Source organism: Trachypithecus francoisi, unplaced genomic scaffold, assembly GCF_009764315.1.
Source record: "Trachypithecus francoisi isolate TF-2019V2 unplaced genomic scaffold, Tfra_2.0 Lachesis_group1, whole genome shotgun sequence".
Lineage (NCBI taxonomy): Eukaryota > Metazoa > Chordata > Mammalia > Primates > Cercopithecidae > Trachypithecus > Trachypithecus francoisi.
In genome coordinates this window covers 141,793,678-141,814,927 of record NW_022681454.1, presented here as the reverse complement: position 1 = coordinate 141,814,927, position 21,250 = coordinate 141,793,678, and the positions used below count along the sequence as shown (strand labels likewise).

At 37.4% G+C, this 21,250-nt stretch overlaps 1 protein-coding gene across 2 annotated transcripts in view; it reads left to right on the top strand.

Annotated features, from left to right (window-relative positions):
• The window catches only part of ANAPC10 (anaphase promoting complex subunit 10), a 129,350-nt gene that overhangs the window by 45,039 nt on the left and 63,061 nt on the right, over nt 1–21,250 (top strand). The window lies entirely within an intron of this gene.

Here is a 21,250-nt window from a genome sequence, read left to right as displayed (position 1 = left end):
CTGGCAACTAGCATGTTGCTGATTAAAACAGTAGTAATCGGGCGGGGCACGGTGACTCAGGCCTGTAATACCAGCACTTTGGGAGGCCGAGGCAGGCGGATCACGAAGTCAAGAGATTGAGACCATCCTGGCCAACATGGTGAAACCCCATCTCTACTAAAATTAGAAAAATTAGCTGGAAGTGTTGGGAAGTACCTGTGATCCCAGCTACTCGGGAGACTGAGGCAGGAGAATTGCTTGAACCTGGGAGGCAGAGGTTGCAGTGAGCCGAGATTGCGCCACTGCAGTCCTGCCTGGTGACAGAGTGAGACTTCACCTCCAAAAAAAAGGAAAAAAAAAAAAAGAAAACACACAGTAGTAATCAGTTGAAAGAGCTGCAGTGAATCTTGCTGAAACTACCTGCTGAAGTATTTTATCATAATTTAAAAGTATATCTTGAAGATGGCCGAATAGAAACAGCTCCAGTCTCCAACTCCTGGCGCGAGCAACACAGAAGACCGGTGATTTCTGCATTTTCAACTGAGGTACTGGGGTCATCTCACTGGGGAGTGCCGGACAATCGGTGCTGGTCAGCGGCTGCAGCTCGACCAGCGAGAGCTGAAGCAGGGCGAGGCATCGCCTCACCTGGGAAGCGCAAGGGAGAAGGGAATCCCTTTTCCTAGCCAGGCGAACTGAGACACACAACACCTGGAAATTCGGGTAATTCACACCCTAATACTGCGCTTTAAGCAAACGGGCACACCAGGAGATTATACCCACACCTGGCCGGGAGGGTCCCACGGCCACGGAGCCTCCCTCATTGCTAGCATAGCAGTCTGCAATCTAACAGCAAGGCAGCAGCCAGACTGGGGGAGGGGTGCCCACCATTGCTGAGGCTTAAGTAGGTAAACAAAGCCGCTGGGAAGCTCGAACTGGGTGGAGCTCACAGCAGCTCAAGGAAACCTGCCTGTCTCTGTAGACTCCACCTCTGGGGACAGGCGCAGCTAAAAAAACAACAGGAAAAGCAGCAGAGGCCTGTGCAGACCCGAACGACTCTGTCTGACAGCTTTGAAGAGAGCAGTGGATCTCGCAACACGGAGGTTGAGATCTGAGAAGGGACAGACTGCCTGCTCAAGTGGGTCCCTGACCCCTGAGTAGCCTAACTGGGAGACATCCCCCACTAGGGGCAGTCTGACACCCCACACCTCACAGGGTGGAGTACACCCCTGAGAGGAAGCTCCCAAAATAAGAATCAGACAGGTACACTCGCTGTTCAGCAATATTCTATCTTCGGCAACCTCTGCTGCTGATACCCAGGCAAACAGGGTCTGGAGTGGACCTCAAGCAATCTCCAACAGACCTACAGCTGAGGGTCCTGACTATTAGAAGGAAAACTATCAAACAGGAAGAACACCTATACCAAAACCCCATCAGTACGTCCATCATCAAAGACCAGAGGCAGATAAAACCACAAAGATGGGGAATAAGCAGGGCAGAAAAGCTGGAAATTCAAAAATAAGAGCGCATCTCCCCCTGCAAAGGAGCGCAGCCCATCGCCAGCAACAGATCAAAGCTGGTCAGAATGACTTTGACGAGATGAGAGAAGAAGGCTTCAGTCCATCAAACTTCTCAGAGCTAAAGGAGGAATTACATACCCAGCGTGAAGAAACTAAAAATCTTGAAAAAAGAGTGGAAGAATTGATAGCTAGAATAATTAATGCAGAGAAGGTCATAAATGAAATGACAGAGATGAAAACCATGACATGAGAAATACGTGACAAATGCACAAGCTTCAGTAACCGACTTGATCAACTGGAAGAAAGAGTATCAGCGATTGAGGATCAAGTGAATGAAATGAAGCGAGAAGAGAAACCAAAAGAAAAAAGAAAAAAAAGAAATGAACAAAGCCTACAAGAAGTATGGGATTATGTAAAAAGACCAAATCTACGTCTGATTAGGGTGCCTGAAAGTGAGGGGGAAAATGGAACCAAGTTGGAAAACACTCTTCAGGATATCATCCAGGAGAACTTCCCCAACCTAGTAGGGCAGGCCAACATTCAAATTCAGGAAATATAGAGAACACCACAAAGATACTCCTCCAGAAGAGCAACTCCAAGACACATAATTGCCAGATTCACACACAATTGCCAAAGTTGAAATGAAGGAAAAAATGTTAAGGGCAGCCAGAGAGAAAGGTCGGGTTACCCACAAAGGGAAGCCCATCAGACTAACAACAGATCTCTCGGCAGAAACTCTACAAGCCAGAAGAGAGTAGGGGCTAATATTCAACATTCTTAAAGAAAAGAATTTTCAACCCGGAATTTCATATCCAGCCAAACTAAGTTTCATCAGTGAAGGAGAAATAAAATCCTTTACAGATAAGCAAATGCTTAGAGATTTTGTCACCACCAGGCCTGCCTTACAAGAGACCCTGAAGGAAGCCCTAAACATGGAAAGGAACAACCGGTACCAGCCATTGCAAAAACATGCCAAAATGTAAAGACCATCGAGGCTAGGAAGAAACTGCATCAACTAATGAGCAAAAAAACCAGTTAATATCATAATGGCAGGATCAAGTTCACCCATAACAATATTAACCTTAAATGTTAACAGACTAAATGCTCCAATTAAAAGACACAGACAGGCAAACTGGATAAAGAGTCAAGACCCATCAGTCTGCTATATTCAGGAGACCCATCTCACATGCAGAGACATACATAGGCTCAAAATAAAGGGATGCAGGAAGATCTACCAAGTAAATGGAGAACAAAAAAAAGCAGGGGTTGCAATCCTAGTCTCTGATAAAATAGACTTTAAACCATCAAAGAACCAAAAAGACAAAGAAGGCCATTCCATAATGGTAAAGGGATCAATTCAACAGGAAGAGCTAACTATCCTAAATATATATGCACCCAATACAGGAGCACCCAAATTCATAAAGCAAGTCCTTAGAGACTTACAAAGAGACTTAGACTCCCATACAATAATAATGGGAGATTTCAACACTCCACTGTCAACATTAGACAGATCAACGAGACAGAAAGTTAACAAGGATATCCAGGAATTGAACTCATCTCTACACCAAGCGGACCTAATAGATATCTATAGAACTCTCCACCCCAAATCAACAGAATATACATTCTTCTCAGCACCACATCGCACTTCTTCCAAAATTGACCACATAATTGGAAGTAAAGCACTCCTCAGCAAATGTACAAGAACAGAAATTATAACAAACTGTCTCTCAGACCACAGTGCAATCAAACTAGAACTCAGGACTAAGAAACTCAATCAAAACCGCTCAACTACATGGAAACTGAACAACCTGCTCCTGAATGACTACTGGGTACATAACGAAACGAAGGCAGAAATAAAGATGTTCTTTGAAACCAATGAGAACAAAGATACAACATACCAGAATCTCTGGGACACATTTAAAGCAGTGTGTAGAGGGAAATTTAGAGCACTAAATGCCCACAAGAGAAAGCAGGAAAGATCTAAAATTGACACTCTAACATCACAATTAAAAGAACTGGAGAAGCAAGAGCAAACACATTCAAAAGCTAGCAGAAGCCAAGAAATGACTAAGATCAGAGCAGAACTGAAGGAGATAGAGATACAAAAAACCCTCCAAAAAATCAATGAATCCAGGAGTTGGTTTTTTGAAAAAATCAACAAAATTGACAGACCGTTAGCAAGACTAATAAAAAATAAAAGAGAGAAGAATCAAATAGACGCAATAAAAAATGATAAAGGGGATATCACCATGGACCCCACAGAAATACAAACTACCATCAGAGAATACTATAAACACCTCTACGCAAATCAACTAGAAAATCTACAAGAAATGGATAATTTCCTGGACACTTACACTCTTCCAAGACTAAACCAGGAAGAAGTTGAATCCCTGAATAGACCAATAGTAGGCTCTGAAATTGAGGCAATAATTAATAGCCTACCAACCAAAAAAAGTCCAGGACCAGATGGATTCACAGCTGAATTCTACCAGAGGTACAAAGAGGAGCTGGTACCATTCCTTCTGAAACTGTTCCAATCAATAGAAAAAGAGGAAATCCTCCCTAACTCATTTTATGAGGCCAACATCATCCTGATACCAAAGCCAGGCAGAGACACAACAACAAAAAAAAATTTTAGACCAATATCCCTGATGAACATCAATGCAAAAATCCTCAATAAAACACTGGCAAACCGGATTCAGCAGCACATCAAAAAGCTTATCCACCATGATCAAGTGGGCTTCATCCCTGGGATGCAGGGCTGGTTCAACATTCGCAAATCAATAAACGTAATCCAGCATATAAACAGAATCAAAGACAAGAACCACATGATTATCTCAATAGATGCAGAAAAGGCTTTTGACAAAATTCAACAGCCCTTTATGCTAAAAACGCTCAAGAAATTCGGCATTGATGGAACGTACCTCAAAATAATAAGAGCTATTTATGACAAACCCACAGCCAATATCATACTGAATGGGCAAAAACTGGAAAAATTCCCTTTGAAAACTGGCACAAGACAGGGATGCCCTCTCTCACCACTCCTATTCAACATAGTGTTGGAAGTTCTGGCTAGGGCAATCAGGCAAGAGAAAGAAATCAAGGGTATCCAGTTAGGAAAAGAAGAAGTCAAATTGTCCCTGTTTGCAGATGACATGATTGTATATTTGGAAAACCCCATCGTCTCAGCCCAAAATCTCCTTAAGCTGATAAGCAACTTCAGCAAAGTCTCAGGATACAAAATTAATGTGCAAAAATCACAAGCATTCTTATACACCAGTAACAGACAAACAGAGAGCCAAATCATGAATGAACTTCCATTCACAATTGCTTCAAAGAGAATAAAATACCTAGGAATCCAACTGACAAGGGACGTAAAGGACCTCTTCAAGGAGAACTACAAACCACTGCTCAGTGAAATCAAAGAGGACACAAACAAATGGAAGAACATACCATGCTCATGGATAGGAAGAATCAATATCGTGAAAATGGCCATACTGCCCAAGGTTATTTATAGATTCAATGCCATCCCCATCAAGCTACCAATGACTTTCTTCACAGAACTGGAAAAAACTGCTTTAAAATTCATATGGAACCAAAAAAGAGCCTGCATTGCCAAGACAATTCTAAGTCAAAAGAACAAAGCTGGAGGCATCACGCTACCTGACTTCAAACTATACTACAAGGCCACAGTAACCAAAACACCATGGTACTGGTACCACAACAGAGATATAGACCAATGGAACAGAACAGAGTCCTCAGAAATAATACCACACATCTACAGCCATCTGAACTTTGACAAACCTGAGAGAAACAAGAAATGGGGAAAGGACTCCCTATTTAATAAATGGTGCTGGGAAAATTGGCTAGCCATAAGTAGAAAGCTGAAACTGGATCCTTTCCTTACTCCTTATACGAAAATTAATTCGGCCGGGCACGGTGGCTCAAGCCTGTAATCCCAGCACTTTGGGAGGCCGAGACGGGCGGATCACGAGGTCAGGAGATCGAGACCATCCTGGCTAATACGGTGAAACCCTGTCTCTACTTAAAAATACAAAAAACTAGCCGGGCGACGAGGCGGGCGCCTGTAGTCCCAGCTACTCGGGAGGCTGAGACAGGAGAATGCCATAAACCCGGGAGGCGGAGCTTGCAGTGAGCTGAGATCCGGCCACTGCACTCCAGCCTGGGTGGCAGAGCAAGACTCCGTCTCAAAAAAAAAAAAAAAAAAAAAAAATTAATTCAAGATGGAGTAGAGACTTAAATGTTAGACCTAATACCATAAAAACCCTAGAAGTAAACCTAGGTAGTACCATTCAGGACATAGGCATGGGCAAGGACTTCATGTCTAAAACACCAAAAGCAACGGCAACAAAAGCCAAAATTGACAAATGGGATCTCATTAAACTAAAGAGCTTCTGCACAGCAAAAGAAACTACCATCAGAGTGAACAGGCAACCTACAGAATGGGAGAAAATTTTTGCAATCTACTCATCTGACAAAGGGCTAATATCCAGAACCTACAAAGAACTCAAACAAATTTACAAGAAAAAAACAACCCCATCAAAAAGTGGGCAAAGGATATGAACAGACATTTCTCAAAAGAAGACATTCATACAGCCAACAGACACATGAAAAAATGCTCATCATCACTGGCCATCAGAGAAATGCAAATCAAAACAACAATGAGATACCATCTCACACCAGTTAGAATGGCAATCATTAAGAAGTCAGGAAACAACAGGTGTTGGAGAGGATGTGGAGAAATAGGAACACTTTTACACTGTTGGTGGGATTGTAAACTAGTTCAACCATTATGGAAAACAGTATGGCAATTCCTCAAGCATCTAGAACTAGATGTACCATATGACCCAGCCATCCCACTCCTGGGTATATACCCAAAGGATTATAAATCATGCTGCTATAAAGACACATGCACACGTATGTTTATTGCGGCACTATTCACAATAGCAAAGACTTGGAATCAACCAAATGTCCATCTGTGACAGACTGGATGAAGAAAATGTGGCACATATACACCATGGAATACTATGCAGCCATAAAAAAGGATGAGTTTGCATCCTTTGTAGGGACATGGATGCAGCTGGAAACCATCATTCTTAGCAAACTATCACAAGAAGAGAAAACCAAACACCGCATGTTCTCACTCATAGGTGGGAACTGAACAATGAGATCACTTGGACTCGGGAAGGGGAACATCACACACCGGGGCCTATCATGGGGAGGGAGGAGGGGGGAGGGATTGCATTGGGAGTTATACCTGATATAAATGATGAATTGATGGGTGCTGACGAGTTGATGGGTGCAGCACACCAACACGGCACAAGTATACATATGTAACAAACCTGCACGTTATGCACATGTACCCTAGAACTTTAATTAAAAAAATATATATATAAAATAAAATTTTTAAAAAGTATATCTTAATAGAGGTGAGCTACTCAGGAACCTCATTTTTTTTTTTTTCAACCTCATGTTTTACATGTGGTAAATGAAGAATCAATGAATCTCAAGACTCAGGATAAAGGAATGAGAATATTGAAGCAGAAACTGCAAATAAAAGACAATGGATACTTTTTTGTGTCCATTTCTCCTTCATAAAGGAATGAAGAGAATTCTTCATACAAGGGTTTGTAGATATTTGGGAATCTTTCCTCTTGTATTTGAAATTACAGTTGATGGTACGAAACAAAAACCGTAGCTTAGCAATCTCACCACTTTTTTAGAATCAGTTGCCTACTTTGTAATTAGATAATTAATTAAGAATGATAATTAGCTAATTGAATGGCCTACAACTAGTCTTGATTTCTGATAATTAAGTAGGACAGAAGCAGTATGTAGAGAAAGCTTTCAAAGAACTTACAATGAGAAAAGATCTAGATTTAGACTAAGTGGTACCGTAAGTATGAGGCAATAGTAGGGAAATTGTTCAGATAATACGTTAGCTATCTATTTTAATCTTTGTTGAGCATAAAGTCTTTAGATTTAATCTTGTTCCAAGTTAACATGTTTCCTGAGTAGCTATGTGAATTTTCTGTTACTTAATTTTGATAATGAAAAGATTAAATTTTTGTTCTGGTTCTTATGTATCTCCTAAGTTCCCATTCTTTGCCACCAGATAAACAAAACATAATGGCAGGTCCCTCATATTGAAAATATATAATCTTCTCTACATCTTCTTCCTCATCGGTCAGGATAAGGTTTCTTAGGGTTTGCCTGGCACACTTAGCTAAAATAATAATAGTATTTATAGTACACTGGCAACTGCTGTTTTTCCTACTTCTTCCCTGAGACTGTATATCTGCTGCAAAAGAAATGAGATTTTTATGATAAATGAGTGTCCCAATTTTTTTTTTTTTTTTTTTGAAACAGAGTCTCGCTCTGTCGCCCAGGCTGGAGTACAGTGGTGCGATCTTGGCTCACTTCTACCTTTGCCTCCCAGGTTCAAGCGATTCTCCTGTCTCAGCCTCCCGAGTAGCTGGGATTACAGGCATGCACCACCACACCCAGCTAATATTTTGTATTTTTAGTAGAGATGGGTTTTCACCGTGTTAGTCAGGATGATCTTGATCTCCTGACCTTGTGATTCGCCTATCTCGGCCTCCCAAAGTGCTGGAATTACAGGCATGAGCCACTGTGCCCAGCCCCCAGTATTTTTTTAATAGGAAAACCTCTCTAATTTTATAATAGAAATCAATATAGTTGTTTATAAATGAAACTTAGAGCCAGTAACAACTAAAATACTATTTTATTGTATTAGTATATCTATTTTATCTGTGAGAACAACTGAAATTAGAAAATATGTAGATTCCACCTCTGTAAACTGGTTAGGCTAGTGTTATTTTACTAATTATTAAATTTAGCTTTTTAAAATTGACAGAAAAATTGTGTATATTTATGGTGCTCATAATGATGTCTTGATATTTGTATACATTGTGGACTGACTAAATCAAGCTAATTAACATAGGTAATACCTCACATATATGTCATTTTTTGTGGTGTGAACGCTTAAATCTGTCTTAGCAATTTTCAAGTATACAATATATTGTTATTAATTATATTCAGTGATGCACAGTAGATGACTTGAACTTATTTCTTATGCCTCACTGAAATTTTATGTCCTTTGACCAACATCTTCCAACTGTCCCCATTACTCGTAGCCCCAGGTAACCGTCATCCTACTCTCTGCTTCTGTGAGTTCACCTTTAGATTCTGTGTATAAGTGAGAACATGCAGTTCTTTTTCACTCCAATTTTTTTAGAAACTTACTTAAAATCTTATTTTCTGTAACATACAGTTTTTCGATTTTGTAGGAGTTAACTAAGTAATCAGACTGTGTGAAATCCTCTGAGGTTGACTAAAAGGTACTCTGTGATTATTTAATAGTGTCCTTAGACTAAATTAAATTTTTCAGGAAAATTATGATATCCTTCAAAGTCCTGTTGGCTCCTTCTCTCATTTCACTTAATTATGTTGAATCTGGCCAGTCCATATATATAATTTACATAGAATGTCTCTTTACAATAACCGTATGCAATAATAACTATGTGGCTGTTGGCCTGTTCCTCTAACTGCATGAATTTTTCATGAATTCTTTGAGATTCATGAAAAAAAATGAATAGTTCTTTAAAAATTACTGCATCCATTTTCATTGTCTGCTAAGAACTACACAGGCCTACCTCATTTTATTGCTTTTCACCTTATTGTACTTTACAGATACTGCATTTTATTACAGATTGAAGCTTTGTGGCAACCCTGTGTCAAGGAAGTCTGTTGGCACCATTTTTTCAGTAGTGTGTGCTCAATTCCTGTTTCTATCACATTTTGGTAATTCTCACAATATTTCAAACCTTTTCATTATTATTATAACTTTTATAGTGATCTGTGATCAGTGATTCTTAATGATACTATTGTAATTGTTTTGGGACCCCATGAACCATGCTCATATAATATAGCAAACTTAATTGATAAATATTGTGTTCTGACTACTCCACCAACTGGCTGCTTCCTTACCTCTTTCTCTCTAATTGTGCTTTCCTAATCCCTGAGACACAACAATATGGAAATTAGGCCAATTAATAACCTAATTAATTGGCATAATTCAATTAGGCCTCTAACTAATGATGATGGTCTCTAACTATTTAAGTGAGTTTCACATCTCTCACTTTAACTCAACAGCCACAAAGAATTAAGCTTAATGCAGAAGGCATTTTGAAAGCCAAGATATGCTAAAAACTAGGCCTCTTGCTCCAAACAGTGAAGTTGTGAATACAAGAGAAGAGTTCTGAAGGAAATTAAACATGCTACTCTAGTGAACACATGAATAATAAGAAAGCATTACAGCCTTATTACTGATATGGAGAAAGTTTGAGTAGCCTAGATTGAAGATTAAACCAGCCACAATATTCCCTTAAGCCAAAGCCTAATTCACAGTAAGGCCCAAATTCTCTTCAATGTTAGGAAGGCTGAGAGAGGTGAAGAAGCTACAGAAGAAAAGTTTGAAACTAGCCGAGGTTGGTTCATGAGATTTCAGGACAGAAGCTGTCTCCATAACATAAAAGAGCCAGGTGAAGCAGCAAGTGCTGATGGAGGAGCTGTAGCAAGTTACCCAGAAGACCTGGTTAAAATAGTTGATGAGGGTAGATACACTAAGCAACACATTTTCAATGTAGACAAAAAGCCTTCTACTGCAAGATACCAACTAAGACTTTCATAGCTGGAGAGGAGAAGTCAATGCCTGGATTGAAAGCTTCACAGTACAGGCTGGCTCTTTTGTTAGGGGCTGATGCAGCTAGTGAGTTTAAGTTGAAGGCAGCCCTCACTATTCTAAAAATCCTAGGGCCCTTAAGAATTATGCTAAATTTATTCTGCCCGTGTGCTCTAAATGGAATAACAAAGCCTGAATGACAGTGCATCTGTTTAGAGCATGGTTTCCTGAATATTTTAATCCCATTGTGAAGACCTACTGCTCAGAGAAACAGATTTATTTCAAAATACTACGCTCGCTGACAATGCATATAGTCACCCAAGAGCTTTGATGGAGATGTACAAAGAGGTAATACAACATGTATTCTGCAGCCCATGGAGCAAGGAATAATTTTGACTTCCAAGTCTTATTACGTAAGAAATACATTTCTTAAGGCATTAGCTGCCATAAATAGTGGCAAATGATCTGATGGATCTAGGCAAAGCAAATTGAAAATCTTCTGGAAACAACTTACCATTCTAGATGTTACTGAGAATATTTGTGATTTACGTGAAAAGGTCAAAATACGAACATTAACAGGAATTTGGAAGAAGTTGATTCCAGTCCTCATAGATAACTTCGAGGGTCTAAAGGCTTCATTAGAGGGAGTAACTGCAGATGTAGTGGAAACAGCAAGAGAACTACAATTAGAAAGGGAGCCTGAAGGTCAGGTGTGGTGGCTCACGCCTGTACTCCTAGCATTTTGGGAGGCTGGGGTGGGAGAATCTCTTGATCCCAGGAGCTCAAGACCAGCCTGGGCAACATAACAAGACCCCCATCTCTACAAAAGAAATTCAAAAAATTAACTGAGTGTGGTGGTGCACATCTGTAGTCCCAGCTACTTGGGAGGCTGAGGTGGGAGGATTGCTTAAGCCCGGGTGACGGCAGTTCCAGTGAGCCATAATCATGCCATTGCACTTCAGCATGGGCTAGAGAGAGAGACCCTATCTCGAAAAAACAAAAGTGGAGTCTGAAGATGTGACCAAATTGCAGCAATCTCATTATAAAACTTGAACAGGTGAAGAGCTGCTTCTGATGAATGAGCTAAGAAAGTAGTTTTTAGTGTGTGAAGGTGCTGTGAGCATTCTTGAAATGACAACAAAGAATTTAGAATATTGCATCATCTTAGTTGATAAAGCAGTAGTAGCACAGTTTGAGAAGACTGACTCCAATTTTTAAAGAAATTCTACTGTCAGCGAAATGCTGTTAAATGACATTGCATGCTACAGAGAATATTTTTCATGAAAGGAATATTGAATAAATGAGGTAAACTTCAGTGTTGTCTTATTTTAAGAAATTGCTTCAGCCACCTCAGCCTTTAGTAACTACCACCTTAATCTGTCAGTAGCCATCATCATTAAAGTGAGATCCTCTACCTCCAAAAAAATTATAACTTGCTGAAGAATCAAGGGATTGTTAGCAATTTAGCAGTAAAAATTTTTTTGTGAGAATGCGTACATTGTTCTTTAGACATGCTATTGCACACTTAATAGACTACAGTATAAGCATAATATATGCACTGAGAAACCAAAACATTATATGACTGACTCACTTTATTGTGATACTCACTTTATTGCTGTGGTCTGGAACCAAACCCACAATGTATCTGGGATATGCCTATACTTATTTTAGACATAATTGCTAAAACTTCAAAACTTTATCTCAAAGTTTTATTTTCCTATTTATAAATTAGAGCAAAGAGGTGTTACACACAAAACTTGCATAAGAAATAACTGAGAGGCTGATAGTTTCAATTATTCCTATATCTTTGGACTATTCCTCCAGTGGTTGAATTTCCTTTTTTTTTTTTTTAAACTGGAGCTGCTTGAAGAACATGTTCTTTAGCAATTTTGAATATGACTCTTTGGCAGCATTGTTTTATAAAATTGTTTTCATAGAATTTCTTCTTAGTATCCATGACCTATATTGAGGGAGGTTGGGGAGAAATATGTCAGCTCTGTCAACTACCAATAGATGGTATTAGTAGTTGCTTCTATAGTTAGAAATTGACACATGTGATTAAGTACTTAATGATGACCCTTTGGAAATGAATCTGTAAGTAGAAGAATCTCTATGCTGTGTCAGAACCAGTACTGATACCCACTTCGTGTTGACTGATACCCACTTCGTGTTGAAGCTTAGAACCAAATTTGTGACCCATGTGGTAACAATTGTGTATATTTCTATACCCTAATCTTGGCCCTCAGTCATTTGTTTTGTCATTTTATGGCATATTTCTTTTCAGGGCCCACAAATGTTTGATGGCTTTCATTAGCACAAGGACATTATCTGTCTTGATCACCCGTGTGGCTGAGTACCTGCCACACAGGTGCTCAGTTAATATTTGTACAATTTATTTCTGCAGTGGCCTTTGATATTTATTTTAAAGATAGTGGAGGGGCATCTGTGTTAGCTTTACTGAGGAAAAGAGTCCAAGGCAGATTAGTTCTAAAATTGATTCTACTCTAGCAGCCTACTTTCTGTTATCAGCATGTGATCTTAGAGAAGATAATAATGACCAAAGGGAATGTAATATAGCTTTGGGGAATATAGGGCAATCCTAATTTGCCTGTTATCATAGCCCAAAGGTATGAGCTCTGGCTAAGTATGATAAGGAAGGTACTTTAGGGAATAAAGAGAGACTGAGGAATGAGAAGAAATCTCTTTCTGCCTTCAGTGTTCTACCTTAGTATTTAGGTAGCCACTACACGTTTAAGGTAACATAAGGGTAAAAGTTGAGTCAGAGTTGTCAGCCAGTTTGTAAAATCTAGTTGAACAATAGCTTTATCAATTTAAAAATTTTATCATTTCTCTGAGGAAATTTAATGAAAGGCATTGAGAAGTGTTCCTGACTTTAAGAAACTTATTTTGAATGAAGAGTTGCCTTGTGTTGAGAGGGAATTGTCTAAGTCAGATGTGGAATTCAAATTTGAAACTTTTCTGTTAACCAGGTTCAGGATTATCAGTAGCATGGAATTATCATGACTCACTGAACTCCATTTAACCTGAAGTTATAGTCATTTGAAACTTGCTGATAGTCCCCCAGAGTCATATTGTACTTGCCATTGAACGCAGAGTTCTCTGACCTTGGCTTACAGACGGAAAAACCCAGTCTGTTTCATAACCTGCAATCTGGGTTTTAAATATTGTTTTCAGAGTAGGACAGAAGGGTGAGACCTAAGCCAAATAAAGGAACATGTTTCTAGATTGTCTTTGCCACATGCTGCTTTAATCATGGGGTTTGTTGTCTGTCAGATCAGAGTTGGAATCTTGGTATTATCATTTCTTTGAGAGAGAGTACAGTTTCTCTGTTTTTTCTGAGCCTGTTTATTTACTTTAAAAAATGAAAATTACAACGCCTGTCTTGTTAGGGTGGTTGTGAAAATTAGGTAAGCTGTGTAAAAACATCTACCATGAACCTAATATATATAGATTTGTAGTCAATATAAGTCTATGCCCTTCCATAGTACTTTTCTCCGTTAGCTTTGTAATGGCTACTTGCTTTATCCTTACTCGTACATGACTGTACACGGTTGGAAAGTGCTAGATAAATGTGTCTTATGTATATTAAGACATGCTCAAGTTATAAAGGATGGATAGGTAGTCTTGGATTCAATTCCTTATTATCAGATCTAAGCATGAAGTGTTTTTTTAATGTTGATATTTGGCATTTCAATGTCAGCATTTTCTCTGTTGCAACTGGACAGAGAGAACAACCTATGTAGGTTGTTTAGGTTTTTTTTTTAAAATTATTTTAATGAAATTTCCCTTGGCATTGGAGTAGATATACAGATTTAATCCTTTGAAACTACAGCATCAGTGGCATTATTTTTTGTGGCATATGTAAAGCAAGAGTTTAGCAATTTTAAGCTTCCTAGTATTTAGCTAATAACTTCACATACTGGAGCACATCTTCATCCATTGTGTCAAAATATTAGATATTTTCTAAGGTAATAATTTTACTAACATGGATACTTCCTTTGATTTTGTTCTCCGTTCTTGAAATTTTTTGTGCTTATGGAATTTATTTTGATATATTTTAAAAAGTAAACAAAGCTGACTTTATACTATAGATGACTTTGAATTTTACTTCTTAGCCCTTATACTTTCTCTGCAGGATGTATTTTTAAAAAGAAATACAGTATTTACAGGAACAAATTTTTAGAGTAGGGGCTATAAATGGGCATTTTAAAAGTTATTTATATACGTCTTAACCGCCATGACTTTTAGCCAAGCCAATATTTTCAAGAAAGTGCTATCTTAATTACACAAATATTTTTGCAAACTTTTCCATTAAGCAGTGAATGAAGCCCTGAAAGTCACTGTAGCTAATGTGAAGGCTGAGGATTTCAGAGTAGTAATGGATATTTAGGAGTGCTCAGCGTGCGCTCCTGTAACAGGCATTTGCTTTTAGGGCAGTTTGGCCCAACAATTGAACAAATTAGTTATGTTTGAAAATTTATAAAGCAAAAGCATAGATAATCATAATATAATTTTTGCTAGAACATATGTTAAGTTGGCTCATTAGGTCAGATAGTTTTTTTTAAAATTACAGTATGAAAAAGTTATTCAACTTATGTTAAAATTCTCCTTTGCAAATAAATTGATACCTTGATACCCATGGCATTAAGATAGCTTTTTACTTTTTTGTGGGCTGGCATAATGGACAGACAGTACTTTAGCCTTGGAAATCAGGAATATTGATGGGTGACAGTTTAGATGAGTATATGTGTATGTGAGCAGGTACTTGTGGGTGCAGGCATGTGTGTAGAAGATCATATATGCATTCATATATGTGAGACTGCATTTGGGTTAGAAGTGATATGAAAAAAACTGGAGTATTGTATCTTAGTAATCTTTTACTCTCTTAGTAATCTTTTACTCCTTCATTAATCTCCTTCAAGTTGTTGATCATTAATGCTTGGATATTCTTTTGTAGAATGGCTTTCGAACTTGGCAGTATTCTGTGATCCAGTTTTATAAGATGACATGGGGAGATGACCAAGGAATTTTCTCATATTTTTTTTAGGCCAAGTAATGTTGAAAGACCACAGTTTGGCTAAGTAGACAGATCTGGTTTCAGATCTTAGTTTTGCCACTTACTAGCTGTGTGAATCTTGGAGATATATTTGGCTCTTTTGAAGCCTCAGTTTCATAGAATAGGTGAACATACATAGAATAGGTGAACATACATAGAATAGGTGAACATACATAGAATAGGTGAACATACATAGAATAGGTGAACAATGTCTGTCTTATTGAATTCCTGAAAGAATTAAGTAGGATAAGGTTTGCAAAGTACTTATTCACATTACCTGGTTACGTAGTAAACACTCAGTTAATGCAAATTCTCTTTTTGGGTGTGTTTTTTAAGAGATAAATAATATTTTACAACTTTAAGCCTTTTTTGAATATTTGAAGTAAAATGCAAATTTATTTTTACATTGGCTTTTGGAGAGTATTAGTGCTTTCTGCATCTTGGGGGAAATCTTATACTTTTATTTAGTTATGTAAACATATAAGCATATAAATAATCAGCATAATAACTGATTATTGTTTTATAAAAACTCCAAAATGTTTATGGTGAACTTCTATAAAATGAAAATTACTCTGTGTAACTTATGTAGCATAATTTACAAATCAGTTCAATTTGGGGAAAATGTAATTTATATTAAATAATATACCACCAATTTTGGGGAAATTATTATAGTGTAATATAATTATAGTGTGTTATTAAGATAAACTAAAAAGCCCATTAGATAGCCAGTATTGTCATGTTCCTGAGGTTAATTGGCTGCGTTCAGTTATAGGTTATGAACAGTACCCACTTGAATGATCCACCAAGCTATCAGGCAGAAAGACTGATAGTTCACAAGACTAATTGACCCTGTCAGTATAATAGAACACTTACAAATAAAATTCTCTTTGCAAACAACATTGCGAATGAAAACCCCAGAAGAAACTGTTATGTCCTGTAACTGTCCTGGAATGCTATGATTCAGTTAGCAGACTGTGGGTGGAGGTGGGTCATGGTGGGTGGGAGTTGGGGGGAAGAAAATGCAAAAGATAGGAAGGAGAATTTTGGAGGGAAATTAATCAGGCAAAATGTTAGAGAGAAACACACATGTTTTGAAATGATTTTAACCTCCTTGAATCTCTAAAAAGTACTGTCTTTAAATTTTTCATTTTTTTACGCTTCTTGTTCTGTATCGCAAGCCCTTTTGTTAGATTTGGTAGTCATTGTTGCAGTGAGCTCTTTTCTGAAAGGTAAGAATGTATTTTTTGTCAAACACATTGCTATGATGAGTATGATGTGTACCTGCCATTCTGCAGTCTTTCTTCATTTACGTGTATTATCAATATAAGGCAAATACTGTCAAGGGCAACTTTATCTCCTTGAATCTTTTTTTTTTTTTTTTTTTTTTTTTTAACATAGGTTTGTATTTGTGCTGGTGCAGGAGGAAAGGGGAAAATGTTGGGAAGAAACATAGAAAGAATATTTATTTTCTAACACATTTTGACAATTTTTCTCTTTTTTTTTTTTTTTGGTAATGATCAAAATTATGTATTAAAGAACTTCCCAAAGCAATATATCAACTTTTATTAAAGAAAGCAAATATTTTCAAATGCTTTAAGAAACTTGGTGAACTCTAGTATAAGGGTTTGGTTTTCAAAGGAAAAAAAAAGAATTTTATCTGGAAACTCCTTTTAGGTAATACAGATCCTCCAGTTAATCTATGGGAAATTGTGCAGCAGATATCAGCCTTCATTTGTAATACTGTAGGAGGGTGATAACTTTCCTGTTGCATTTTCTTTTTGTAAAAGGCATCTTTTACTTTGTCAGAAAACAACAATCAAGTTGTAAAAGGGCTTCAAAAATAGTAATAAAAAAAGATTTATAATGGAAAGAAGTGATAGTATATTTCACCTAAAGTAAGAAAGACAATGTGTAATAAGGGATTTTGCGGTTTTACAGCTCGGTGCATGTGTTTGAAAGCTGTTCTCTCAGCAACGTGGGTGGCAGGTTATGCTACCATATAATGTATTGTAGTTGGCTCTCCACACTTGTCAGGGTTAGTGTTCAACCATTCGGAAAATTTTCCCATTGTTCTATCATGTGAACCAAGACTAGTGTTGAATTCCCAATAACTTACAAAAAAAGGATTAATTAGAAAGTTTGAAATTTGATTACTTATTGTTTTAATACAGTACTATGTATTTTAGTATTTTATCTATAATTAGAATTGTTTTTTAGTCAAAATAATGTATCAAAATCAAAACTTCATCTTATTTTTTAATAGATTTTACAGAAATTTGTATACTGAATCCTGCCTCTTTTTTTGTATTAACACTGTTTCCATCTTAAGCATTTTGCTTTAGATGGACCATAGCTCTTGGCAGCTAGTGCATTTTTAGCAAATAATACTGTTTCTAGTAAGAGTTGCAGAGAAAAAAAAACTTTGTGTGAGGTCCTTGTAAACTGAACCTTTGGAACGTTACTTTATTTCTTTTTTTCCCCTCTTTTGTGCTGCTTCTCTATTTGTGTAATGGTTATAAATTATATCGTTTAAAAAGAAGAATTAAAAACACTTTGTTTTTTTTTTTTTTAGTTAATTTTTTCTTTACCTGTTATTTTAAAGATATACAGAGAAATAAGCAGTTATGGTATTGAAATTCCATTGTGCCAGCACCTCCAGAGCATAATCCAAAAAAAAACAGAAAACCGCCTGCTGGGTTGTCTGCAGTATGCTTGTGTGAACATCAGTGTCTGCTGTTCACACATCATTTTTTTACTGAAAGTTCCTCTTGGAATAAAGACTCTGTGTTTTCTGAGTGTAGTGAAACATTTGTTGGTTCTTACATTTTTCAATTTGTGAGGGATTCTGTTTATAGGATAAGTTGTCATGGCTGTATGTTGCACTAATGTTATTGGCACATCAAAGAGTAGAGAAAAGTCTTGTGTATTTATATACAATAAAAAAATGAAAAAATGAAATTAGAAAGTATTGAAGGTGAGAAATTTTGTTGAAGATATATGTGAAGAAGGATTGATTTAAATATTGACGTTTGCCCTTTAAAATCTATTTTATTTATAAAGTAAAGTATATCTTGGCTAGATTATACATCTGAAAATATCATAAATGTCCTGTATTTCACTTGGAATTCAGAATCTTAAGTACATTGGCTTCTTGATAATATTATTTTGAGTTAGTCAAGTTTTTCAACTGACCCTGGGTAATCAAGGAATGTTCAGGAAGTATATTTATGGACGCTTAGAATAATTTTTAATTTTTGATCCTGTTTCACTTCATTTACTTTTACTCTTATGCTGCTGAGTATCACGCTAGATACAGGCAGCAAACTTGTGAAATGTAGTCTAGTGTGTTGGCAGTCTCAGCCTTCATTGAGATTCATACAACATCAAAACAAAAAATTATTTACCAGGTAATAGGGAACTTCAGGTTTAAATTTGGTAAAATGGATGTTATGGTCCACAGTGTCCCCTAAGGTTTATTGGAATTATTCAACTTTTTTGTTTGTTTGTTTGTTTTTAACTTTCTATGTAGAAGTTAATAAAGGAATAAATATACATATCTGAAACTGGGTTTTTACCATTTTGACTATCTTTTCTAAAGATATAATTTCAGATTTGTTCTCTGAATTTCACTCTGAGTTTCTTGATCAAAATTCAAATACACGTTTACATTTCATAATTGTTGTACAAATCTTTTAATTATTGTTTCTTCTGGTTATTTAGGATAATATTGCTGTATATCTGGGACCATTTATTAAATTTTAGTCACTAGATCCAGTAGACAATGATGCTTACTCCTCAGTTTGCTTCTTATTAGTTGTCTTATTCTCTTGTTGAATTCAGAATATGGAAAAGATTGTCATCTAAGCAAGTCATATCTTGCATATGCCTTCTAGAAGGGGAAGTGAAAGCACCAAGTCCTTAACATGTTAGTTTTCTAAGGGCCTAAGATGTCTGAATTTCTTGATTGCCACGAAGCCTAATTCTTCACAGGGCAACCTGGCATACTGCCATTTCCACGCTGGGCTGTTTGTTGGTACTTGTGAATAGAACAAAAAACGTCTTTGCTTTTTCTCCTCAGTTATCAGTGATTATAGTTTTTGGAAACAAGTTAACATTTTTCTCAAAATGATGGTAATTCACATCAAGATGAAGTCAAACTTCATGATATCTAAGCCGTAACTAATAGAGTTAGTTCAGTATTTTAAAAATTTATGTAAAATAAAATTTGTTACTTCTGACTCCAAAATATTCATTTTGTAAAATTTCACCTTAACCCTTGTTAGACAGGTGTTCTAGATTTAGCTAAACACTTCTGAAAGTAAATTATGAGGTGGGTTTTTGGCTAATTTTTATACTTCTATAAGTAAAATCTGTTATATGTGAATTACAGGACCAATGGAAGTCATAGATCTTACAAGCAAAGAGTTTGTGGGTCATTGGGTTGGGGAGTTACTTTAGCTGTTTGTTTAATCTAACTGGAGGTGTATATTGAAGTTTTACCTCTACCTAGATCTGTAGTAAGAACTTTATTTGTTCCCATTGTCATGCATTATTTCTATGCATATTAACTAATAATAAAACAATAAGTATTATGAGACTTTCACCCAGTTGAATTAGTTTCTTCCTTCTCAATCCCCTTCAAAGTTCCACATCTCTTTATAGCATATATAGAATTATGGCTTTTTGAGTTGTCGATATTTATTGACTTGTACTCATCTTAGAATATGTTCTTTTATTTTTATTCTAGGCGTACATACTTTAAGGTTATTGCTTTGGTGATGTTCAGGATTTTGCGGGATAATTACTTTCAAATCCTGGCTGGCTAGGTCCCTAGCTAGGTGACCCATGGGCAGATTGTATAACCTCTCTATGAACTTAAGTTACTTATAAATTAGCTATAAATTAGAGATATGATGTTGGGTTGATTGCAACAAATGTTTTAAGTGCCTGGAACATAGTAGCAGCTCAGTGAATGGTAGCTGAAAGGAGCAAAGCCATTAAAATTGTTATGTTTTTATAGGTCTTAAAAGCATATAATAGACTAGGCACGGTGGCCCATGCCTGTAGTCCTAGAACTTTGGGAGGCCAAGGTGGGTGGATCACCTGAGGTCAGGGGTTCAAGACCAGCCTGACCAACATGGAAAAACCCCGTCTCTATTAACAATACAAAATTAGCCAGGTGTGGTGGCACAGGCTTGTAATCCTAGCTACTCAGGAGACTGAGGCAGGAGAATCACTTGAACCCGGAAGGCAGAGGTTGTGGTGAGCCAAGATCATTGGCTCAAGTACCATTGCACTCCAGCCTGGGCATGAAGAGCAAAACTGCATCTCAAAAAAAAAAAAAAACTCCCCCCCGCCCCCCCACCAAAACAAAAGCATTCGAAAGTTTGCTTTCCTATATAATCTCATGAAATTAAGAGTTTTCACTACCTCTAACTATTGATTTCTTTGGGTTGTTAAAGCTCCAAGAGCATGGGCTTTGGAGTTATCTGTTGGGGTTTGAATTCTTGCTCTGCCATTTAACCATGAACCTTGGAATGTTAGCCTCAGATATCTAGTCTCTAAAATGAAGATTAAAAGAATGTACCTTGGCCGGGTGCCGTGGCTCATGCCTGTACTTTAGGAGGTTGTGGCAGGCGGATCCTGAGGTCAAGAGGTTGAGACCATCCTGGCCAACATGGTGAAACCCCATCTCTACTAAAAAATACAAAAATTAGCTGGATGTGGTGGTGTATGCCTGTAGTCCCAGCTACTCGGCTATTCGGGAGGCTAAGGCAGGAGAATTGCTTGAATCTGGGAGGCGGAGGTTGCAGTGAGCCAAGATCAAGCCACAGAACTCCAGCTTGGCGACAGAGCGAGACTCTCTTTCAAACAAACAAAAAAGGTGTACCTCATAGAGCTATTGCAAGGCTGGAAAAAAATCAGTACATCTATAGTTCTTACAACTGTGCC